The 9730-nt window shown below is 40.8% G+C and overlaps 1 pseudogene; it reads left to right on the forward strand.

The window, feature by feature from the left end:
• The first annotated feature begins 1650 nt into the window (after positions 1-1650).
• Positions 1651-9099, forward strand: LOC124657115 (annotated as a pseudogene).
• Positions 9100-9730: the final 631 nt, after the last annotated feature.

Consider the following 9730-nt stretch of genomic DNA (forward strand, 5'->3'; position numbering starts at 1 on the left):
CCGCCATCGCGAATCCAAGATCTGGGGGACATGAGTCTCTGTTCCGGCACGCCGCCGGGACGGGGAAGTGCCCCCGGAAGGCTTCTCCATCGACACCGCTGCCATCTCCACCACCATCTTCATCACCGCTGTTGTCTCCCATGAGGAGGGAGTAGTTCTCCATCGAGGCTAAGGGGCTGTACCGGTAGCTATGTGGTTAATCTCTCTCCTATGTACTTCAATACAATGATCTCATGAGCTGCCTTACATGATTGAGATTCATATGAGTTTTGTATCACTATTCATCTATGTGCTACTCTAGTGATGTTATTAAAGTACTCTATTCCTCCCGCACGGTGTAATGGTGACAAGTGTGTGCATCGTGTAGTACTTGGCGTAGGTTATGATTGTAATCTCTTGTAGATTATGAAGTTAATTATTGCTATGATAGTATTGATGTGATCTATGCCTCCTTCATAGTGTGATGGTGACAGTGTGCATGCTATGTTAGTACTTGGTGTAGTTGTGTTGATCTATCATGCACTCTAAGGTTATTTAAATATGAATATCGAATATTGTGGAGCTTGTTAACTCCGGCATTGAGGATTCGTGTAATCCTACACAATTAGTGGTGTTCATCATCCAACAACAGAGTGTAGAGTGGTTTTATTATGTGATCAATGTTGAGAGTGTCCACTAGTGAAAGTATAATCCCTAGGCCTTGTTTCCAAATACTGCTGCTATCGCTGCTTGTTTACTGTTCTACTGCATCTGTACTGCCTGCAATATCACCACCATCAACCACACGCCAGTCGTAGCATCAAGCTATTTTCTGGTGCCGTTACTACTGCTCATATATATTCATACCACCTGTATTTCACTATCTCTTCGCCGAACTAGTGCACCTATACATCTGACAAGTGTATTAGGTGTGTTGGGGACACAAGAGACTTCTTGCTTTGTGGTTGCAGGGTTGCTTGAGAGGGATATCTTTGACCTCTTCCTCCCTGAGTTCGATAAACATTGGGTGATCCACTTAAGGGAAACTTGCTGCTGTTCTACAAACCTCTGCTCTTGGAGGCCCAACACTGTCTACAAGAATAGAAGCACCCGTAGACATCAATGACCTGTAGTAGTTTTATACTTCGATGTTATGAATGAGCTTAAAATATCTACATCTGCTTTACATGTGATGTAAGAACTTATAATATGGGATCTGAATACTATGAAACTACTAGCTATATTATGTTCCTTGTGCAACTTTACTCTTCCAAGAATTTGTTTGCATGGTGTTATCATTGACTCCACTTTTAGCTAATTCTAGAAGTTTCTGAATATTCATGTTGTATGTGTTCCAACGATTTATTTTGCTTTTGCAAATTCTAGAGATTTAATTTAGACTCACACGAATCAATCAGCCTCTCTCTCTCATCTAGTGACCAGGCTAGCAAGTTGTGAAAAAAATGGCATACATGCATGTGTCCTGTCGATGCATGTGGTCTATGGATGCATGTCCTGGTCTAAAATGTCTACTCCTAGCTAGACTAACTATTTGCTTAGCCAAACACTGTCATAGACCGGTTGCTTACATGTACACTATGCATGCAGTGTGTGAATCTATCCAAGAATTTACTACTTCTTTCTGATGTGACTACTCTTGCTCAGACATAGATGGCTGATCACAACAATGGCACGAGCCATGAGACGGGCAACTCCAGCGATAACAACGCCAGATTAATGATGCATGAATTGGGAGACCAGAGTGCGTTAGCTAATCTGCTTGCCAACATACTGGGTAAACAGCAGGAAACTCAAGAACGCCAAATGGATATCCTGGAACATGTCATGAAGAGTGATAGTCAGCGCAATGCACTTGCGGAATTTCAAAAGCTTAAGCCACCATCATTTTCTGGAACAGCAAATCCACTTGAAGCTGAAGACTGGATAACCGCCATGGAAAAAGCATTTGACGCTATGGAATGTACCAATAAAGAGAAGGTTGTATACGCAGTCTATATGCCACAGTCAAGTGCTTTTGAATGGTGGGATGCACACAAAAAGTCCTACCCGGAAGGTACTGAAATATCATGGGAATTATTCAAGGGAGCTTTTTACAATAAATATTTCCCGGAAAGTGTAAAGCGCATGAAGGAAAGAGAATTCCTTGAGCTAAAACAAGGAAATAAATCCGTGGCCGAATATGAAATTGAATTCTCTAGACTTGCAAGATTTGCTCCTGAGTTTGTCCAAACTGATGGCTCTAAGGCGCGACGCTTTGAAAGTGGATTACGTCAACCGCCTAGACGGCGCTTGGAAGCCTTTGAAATAAGCACTTTCCGAGATGTAGTGAGTAAAGCACAACTTCTGGAAAAAGGATATCAAGAAGAAAGAGCCGATGGGGACCACCCATCAAAGAAGTTTAAGTTCAATAATAATCAACAAAATAACAAAAGGTTCAGATCATGTGGCCGCCCCGAACGAACTGCAAGAAATTCACGGGGAAGTTTGGGAAGGAGATGTCCAATATGTAAGGGAAACCATACTCCAAATATTTGTCCTGATCGTTGGGGAAAATGTTATACATGCGGGAAACCAGGCCACACTAGGCATGAGTGTCCAAATAGACACAATTTTATGCCTCCCGCTCAACCAAGGCCCATGGCGTTGCCTCAGCCACCTCAACAACTGTATTTGACTGGCCCTTCCCCAACAACCAATCATGGATCAAATCAGTATGCAAAGGCCACCGCTTCTAATCAACCATCAGGTTCTCATCCAAATAATAGAGAGAAGTCTCGAGGAGGGAACCAAGCTAGAGTGTTTAATCTAACTCAAAGGAGTGCAGAGGAATCAAACAACGTGGTGAAAGGTAAATTTCCGATATACTCCCATACGGGCTTAACTTTGTTTGATTCTGGTGCTACACATTCATTTATTTCCGCAAGATTCATGACTGAGCATAAGATTCCTAGCAGTCTGTTAAAAGAAATTATTTACGTTGAGACACCCATAGAGAGCCAAAGTGCGAAATTAATTTGCAACTTATGTCCCATTGAGATTGGTGGGTGGAAATTCATGGCCGATCTTATCGTATTAGAAATACAAGAGTTTGACGTAATACTTGGAATGGACTGGTTACACAAGAATAAAGCCACCATTGATTGCCATGAAAAATCGGTTAAACTTAGACCGTTCGGCCAAACAGAAATTGTATACCATAGCAATAGAAGAAAATTATTCAAAACATTCATGGCGATGTTGGAAAGTAAGGAAATAAAGTTAGATGAGATTCCAGTGGTAAATGAATTTCCCGATGTCTTTCCAAAAGATTTACCTGGATTACCACCGGACAGAGAAATTGAGTTCGCGATCATACTGATTCCTGGAACAAAGCCAATCCATAAGGCACCTTATAGGATGGCGCCCATGGAGCTAAAAGAGTTAAAAGTGCAATTAAAAGAATTAGAGGAAAAATGATTTATTCGTCCAAGTGTTTCTCCGTGGGGAGCTCTGGTCTTATTTGTGAAAAACAAGGATGGAAGTCTAAGGTTGTGCGTTCACTATCGGGAGCTAAATAAAGTGACCATTAGGAATAGATATCCTCTTCCTCGGATAGATGACCTGTTTGACCAACTACAAGGATCCAAGGTTTTCTCAAAGATTGACTTGCAATCTGGTTATCATCAGCTAAAAATAAATCCAAGTGATGTTCCTAAGACCGCATTTCGCACCCGGTACGGGCATTACGAGTATTTAGTTATGCCATTTGGATTGACTAATGCCCCTGCAGCATTTATGGATTTGATGAATCGGATATTCAAGCCTTATTTGGATCCATTTGTAGTTGTTTTTATGGATGATATCCTTATATACTCAAAGACAGAAGAAGATCATTCTAATCATCTCAGGATTGTGTTGCAAACGCTAAGAGAACATCAGTTATATGCCAAGTTGAAGAAATGTGATTTCTGGATGGATCGAGTACCTTTTCTTGGCCATATAATTTCAGACGAGGGTATATCAGTGGACCCCGCCAAGGTGCAAGCCGTATCTGAATGGCAAAGACCCTCTAATGCCACAAACATTCGAAGCTTTCTTGGAATGGCTGGGTATTACCGCAGATTCATAATGAACTTTGCTAAGATTAATACGCCTTTAAATCATTTAACAAAGAAAGGAGCTAAATTTGAGTGGATAGATAAATGTGAAGAAAGCTTCCAAGAATTAAAGAACCGCCTAATTTCAGCCCCAATTCTCGCCTTACCAATTGGTGGGAAAGATTTCACAATTTATTGTGATGCTTCAAAGTTTGGACTGGGATGCATCCTTATGCAAAGAGGAAAAGTCATTGCATATGCTTCTCGCCAATTGAAACCGCATGAACAAAATTATCCAACTCACGACATGGAGCTAGCAGCGGTAATTTTTGCACTAAAAATATGGAGGCATTACCTTTATGGGGAGCATTGTGAAATATTTACTGATCACAAGAGTTTGAAATATATTTTTACCCAAAAGGAATTGAATATGAGGCAAAGAAGGTGGTTAGAATTATTGAAAGACTATGACCTTAATATTAATTACCATCCGGGAAAGGCAAATATTGTGGCAGATGCTTTGAGTCGAAAAGCCTATTGCAATATGTCTATCCTAGCTACTCAAGAACCCCATCTGCTGCGAGAGCTAGAAAAGTTGAGAATAGGACTAAAGATACATGCACCCAGAGACATGCTAGCTACTCTCCAAGCCGCATCAACCCTAGAGAAACGAATCATGGAAAAGCAAATGGCTGATCAGGACCTAGTACGACTAAAGGGAAGTATTAGTGAAGGAGGACAATCTGAGTTTAATATTGATTCTAGCGGGGCTATACGTTTTAGAGATAGAATGTGTGTGCCTAATGATCCAGAACTAAAAAGGCATATTTTGGAAGAAGCACACTCTTCTCTATACACCATACACCCAGGCAGTACTAAAATGTATCAGGATATTAAAAAGACATTTTGGTGGAATAATATGAAAAGAGAAATAGCAAAATTTGTAATGGAATGTGACACATGTCAGCGCGTAAAAGCAGAGCACCAAAGACCAGCTGGACTTCTAAAACCTTTGTCTATACCTCTTTGGAAGTGGGAAGAAATTAGTATGGACTTTATTGTGGGACTACCAAAGACACCATCAGGTCATGATAGTATATGGGTGATAGTGGATCGACTAACAAAATCTGCACATTTCATACCAGTGAAGATTACCTTTTCTCTAGAGAAATTGGCCAAATTATACATCAAGGAAATAGTATCCCTGCATGGTGTTCCGTTGCGCATCGCGTCTGATAGATACCCTCGTTTTGTCTCAAAATTTTGGAAAAGTCTGCACAAAGCTTTAGGAACTAATATGGATTTTAGCACAGCATATCATCCACAAAGTGATGGACAAACAGACCGGGTAAATCAAATTTTAGAAGATATTCTCAGAGCATGTGTTTTAGAATTTAAAGGAGCATGGGATGAGTATATGCCTTTAGCTGAATTTGCATATAATAATAGCTATCAGTCAAGTATTCAAATGGCTCCTTATGAGGCTTTATATGGAAGGAGGTGTCGCGCACCAATTTGCTGGGATGATGTTGGTGAAAGAAAAGTTCTAGGACCCGATCTAATCCAGGAGACCGAGGAGAAGGTGAAACTTATACGTGAGCGACTCCGAACTGCACAAAGTAGACAGAAAAGCTATGCGGATGGCAAAAGAAGGAACCTTCATTTTGAAGAAGGAGACTAGTGTATTTAAAAGTGTCTCCAATGAAAGGGGTCAAACGATTTGGACAAGGAAAGAAATTAAGCCCAAGGTATATTGGACCTTTTCATGTTACTAAACAAGTCGGGGAAGTCGCGTACCAGCTAGAACTACCATAATCTCTAGCAGGAGTACATAATGTGTTTCATGTTTCGTTACTCCGGAAATGCCTAAAACCACCACATCAACAAGTGGAGATGGAACTATCGGAGCTACAAAAAGATCTGTCATATGAAGAATATCCTGTTCGTATACTAGATATTAAAGACCGCGAGACGCAAAAATATACGATTTGTCAAAGTGCAATGGAGTAATCACAGCGAGGATGAAGCCACCTGGGAAAGGGAGGATGACTTAAAGAAAGACTACCCATACCTCTTCGACAAATAATGGTAAGAAAATTTCGAGGACGAAATTTTTATAAGGAGGGTAGGATGCAATATCCAAATATTTTTAATGCCTATGATAATAACCAGAAGCAAGATATTTGATTCTTTATTTGTTGCTTGAATTTTCGCATAATACTGATCTAAAATAAAGTAAAAGAAAAGATAAAGTAACTGTCAAGTAACCCCAAAATATCTAGATCAGTAGATAATCCCTTAACTCAAAAATATCTAAGGCAGAGCCACTGGATAAGCATCCTCGCAGTAACCTGACCAGAGGTAACTTGACCAGCGATTAAATCCACCGCTTTCCTTCGTCGCTAATCTGGACAGGTGTCTAGCTCTCCCCTATTTGCCCATACTATAAATAGCCTTTGTCCCACGCACAGTGCCTTACACCACAAACCACAGTAGAAATCGCCCTAGTTTTCTCGGAAGAGCTGGTACGATTTGGGAAGTGAGCAGGCAGGGGCAGGTATGGCAGCAACTTGACCCTATTCTTCATTGCTGTTCTTGAGCATGCAAGTATATGGCAGTGATTGCTTTTATAGCTGCTGTTGCTTCTCTCTCTCTCTCTCATATCTGCATGTCCTTTCCATGGATTCGAGTGGTATTTTTAGTTGTTCTTGATACAATCGGTTAAAATGGAAAGTATTGCTCTTAGGAAGATGGATTGATTCCGTACTGGTGCTTCATATGTACACTAGATCCATGCCCTCACTACTAAATCTACTACTAGTACTCCCTGCTACTGATATTTCATTCCATGGCATAGCACTAATTCTACTTGCTATTATATAATAACTAAGAGTTACAACTAGTACTACTTCTTGCTGTTAAATGAGTACTACTAGCTACTGCCGAATCAATGAATAAAATTATTTGCTGTTAAATTTGTACTACGCAGACTATTAGAGATCATCTATATTTCTTGCAATAATGAACCAGCTATCTAGTAGTACCTTGTGTTGTGCATGCGTACTGTGTACTCTGAAAAATAATAATCTTGCTTACATGACAGGACTTGCATGGTCGATTGATGTGAAGGATAGTTGCCAGCCTAGTAACAGTAGCTAGCTATTCAAGATCCATGGTCATATCACTCTACTGCTACTAGTACTATGCATGAAATAATGACTGATTATATAAACCTGTTTAGGTTGGAGCCAAGTAACCAAGGAGAAATCATTTGAAGGCAAGGCTGTGCATACCAGCTTCTTCTAAAAATTAAATCGTATCGATATTTAATTGTGATGCTTTATCCGTATAAATGCTTAGACTTTATACATGTGATATGACGCTGATTATGGATGAATATTTGAGATGAATAAATGTTGTTCATAATTTACGTGAGAGCGATTGCCGTCGTAATCATGGTATGTATGGGATATCTAGCCCGAGACGGTCGATATCTGAAATAACGATATGCGGTCACGCCGGTATCAGTGTGAGATGGGTTTTGCCTCACACAAGTAGGGGACTCGATGTCGTGATACTCGGAGAGGGATATAGCCATTGGTGGAGATTACGGCGATTGTTAGCGTGTCTCTGCAGAGATCACTATAATTAGGTTTCCGCTAACGAACTAGTTCTCATATATGTGTTTATACTCCTCTAGGTTACAGGAGACTTGTTTCCACCATCTAAATCAATTTGAATTTATTACTTGTTATATCTTGTTAATATTTCATTTTTCCTTGCTGAGTATGTTTAACATACTCATGGCCAGTCTCTTTTCTCTGGTATGCGCAGAGGGTGAGCAACATGAATTTGACGGAGATGGAGCGGAAGCATAGTTATGTCTAGCACATAGGAAAGGAGTATTGGGATTAGGAGATTTACTCTGATCCTACATAAATATTGTTCAAATAAATGACAAAGATGTATCGTGCATCTGTCCATGCATGCTCTAGTAGAAATGGCTAGCTTGCTAACTAGCCTGGTGCTATACTTGTAAGCTATATTGTACTACTATTACTACTACTAAGGAATAAATGGAACCTGGTTCTTCTTGTGCTCTTAAGTTCATGATACTTATGCCTTGTATGATTATGAGGTATTTATCTCGTAAGGATACGGCGGGCTGTCGCACTTAGTCCCTTCGTTTAGTTTGGGGCATGATAGTTTTAGTGGTATCAGAGCCAAGGTTCCAGAAAATTAACATAGTCACAATTAAACACATTAGGGAGCACATAGAAAGCCAATAGCAAATTAGAATAGCCGGGGTAGTCTGGGTGTCGACCTAGCTCAACTACTATGATGTGATGTGTGCTTGTTTTGTTTGCTTGTTTGCATTCATTACATCATAGACTAGGTAGTGATATCCAGGAAAAAGGTGTAGCCATGCATGTTTGCTTGTTTTTACTAATATTGAAGATGCATTGTCAAATCAGGCATGTCGTACGTTGAGATTCCAGCCAAGCTTTTCCTGGAGCAGTTTGCAGCAATGCTCGGTCTGGGAGCACCGGTTGTCACCTGGAGGCCTGCTTCGGAGGGGACATTCATCTTAGGCGTCCAGGTCGACATGGAACCAACTGACATTGTTCCTTCCCTGTACTTTGAAGCTGCTGGAGAAACTATAGCTGAGGCTAAGCGGGCTACTTCACTGATGGTTACCTATGCCTTAGCAACTGAACGTCAGGTGCAAATTAGAGACATCAATTACCCTGTGGTGGCGTACCAGCGCCAGCAGCTGGACGATGCTGGCAAGAAGCTAGTGGAGACTAAGCACCTGTATGTTGAGCTGGTGGATGCTCTCCGCTCCAGTGAAAAAGAAGTAGTTTTTCTGGAGCGTCTTGTTCACAGGTTTTATCGTTGCATTCGCTGCCTGAAGGACACTGTTGCTGCCCTGCGGCGTGGGGGCGGGATGGAAGCTCCAATGGCAGCTCCTGAACAAGGGGTCTGTCAGCATCCTAGCAGTACCCAGTCATCTATAAAATAGTATGCTAAGAATAAAGTCTTGCAGAGTGTGGGTTTGGGTGGTGCAAATGTCTAGGCCGCAAAGGCTACAAGTGAAAGTTGAAGTAGGGTGGAGATGACGCTGTCATCTTTCTTGGGGTTGGAGAAGGGAAATGACATGTAGTAGTTTTATACTTCGCATGTTATGAATGAGCTTAAAATAACTACATCTGCTTTTGCAAATTCTAGAGATTTAATTTAGACTCGTAGCTGGTACTTGAATCAATCAGCCTCTCTCTCTCATCTAGTGACTAGGCTAGCAAAAGAAAAAGTAAAAGTAAAGAAAAGATAAAGTAACTGCCAAGTAACCCCAAAATATCTAGAGCAGTAGATCAGCCTCGCTCTGATACCACTAAAACTGTCACGCCCCAAACTAAGCGAAGGGACTAAGTGCGACAGCTCGCCGTATCCTTACGAGATAAATACCTCATAAGCATACAAGGCATAAGTATCATGAACTTAAGAGCACAAGAAGAACCAGGTTCCATTTATTCCTTAGTAGTAGTAATAGTAGTACAATATAGCTTACAAGTATAGTACCAGGCTAGTTAGCAAGCTAGCCATTTCTACTAGAGCATGCATGGACAGATGCACGATGCATCTTTGTCATTTAT

Source organism: Lolium rigidum, chromosome 5 (assembly GCF_022539505.1).
Source record: "Lolium rigidum isolate FL_2022 chromosome 5, APGP_CSIRO_Lrig_0.1, whole genome shotgun sequence".
NCBI lineage: Eukaryota > Viridiplantae > Streptophyta > Magnoliopsida > Poales > Poaceae > Lolium > Lolium rigidum.